This window comes from Odontomachus brunneus, unplaced genomic scaffold, assembly GCF_010583005.1.
Source record: "Odontomachus brunneus isolate Ranch 3 - 2012 unplaced genomic scaffold, Obru_v1 Obru_scaffold_225, whole genome shotgun sequence".
In the NCBI taxonomy this organism is placed as follows: Eukaryota; Metazoa; Arthropoda; class Insecta; order Hymenoptera; family Formicidae; genus Odontomachus; species Odontomachus brunneus.
Genome location: NW_022639675.1, coordinates 18711 through 18937, shown reverse-complemented (window position 1 = coordinate 18937; position 227 = coordinate 18711). Strand labels below are relative to the sequence as shown.

The following is a 227-nucleotide window of genomic DNA, read 5'->3' as shown; positions in this document are numbered from 1 at the left end:
ATGGGAAAAAAGGCATGTGCGCATGCTTGAAACTGGTATTCCAGAAAAAGAGGGGATATAAATGTAATATGGCCGATGCCGCCTGCTTAAATATTTGTGTACGTACAGTCGTGGACTTAAAGTTTGGTGGATCGTTTTTAGCAAATTTAAGAACGCATTCTGACTTGAGAAGAAGAGTCGCTGCTCCGTCTACGGGGCACGTCTGCGCAGTGACTAACCACGATAGG

General features: G+C 44.9%; 1 protein-coding gene across 3 annotated transcripts in view; it reads right to left on the bottom strand.

The window, feature by feature from the left end:
- Nucleotides 1-227, bottom strand: part of LOC116852449 (uncharacterized protein C1orf112 homolog) — a 202655-nt gene that overhangs the window by 187291 nt on the left and 15137 nt on the right. The window contains exon 1 of one of the 3 annotated variants that reach the window (XM_032832859.1): nucleotides 107-198. The exons of the other annotated variants lie outside the window; for them this stretch is intronic. The gene's annotated coding sequence lies outside the window, so the exon portion shown is untranslated. Of the gene's footprint in view, nucleotides 1-106; nucleotides 199-227 lie in introns of those variants that run through there. 3 annotated transcript variants of the gene reach the window in all.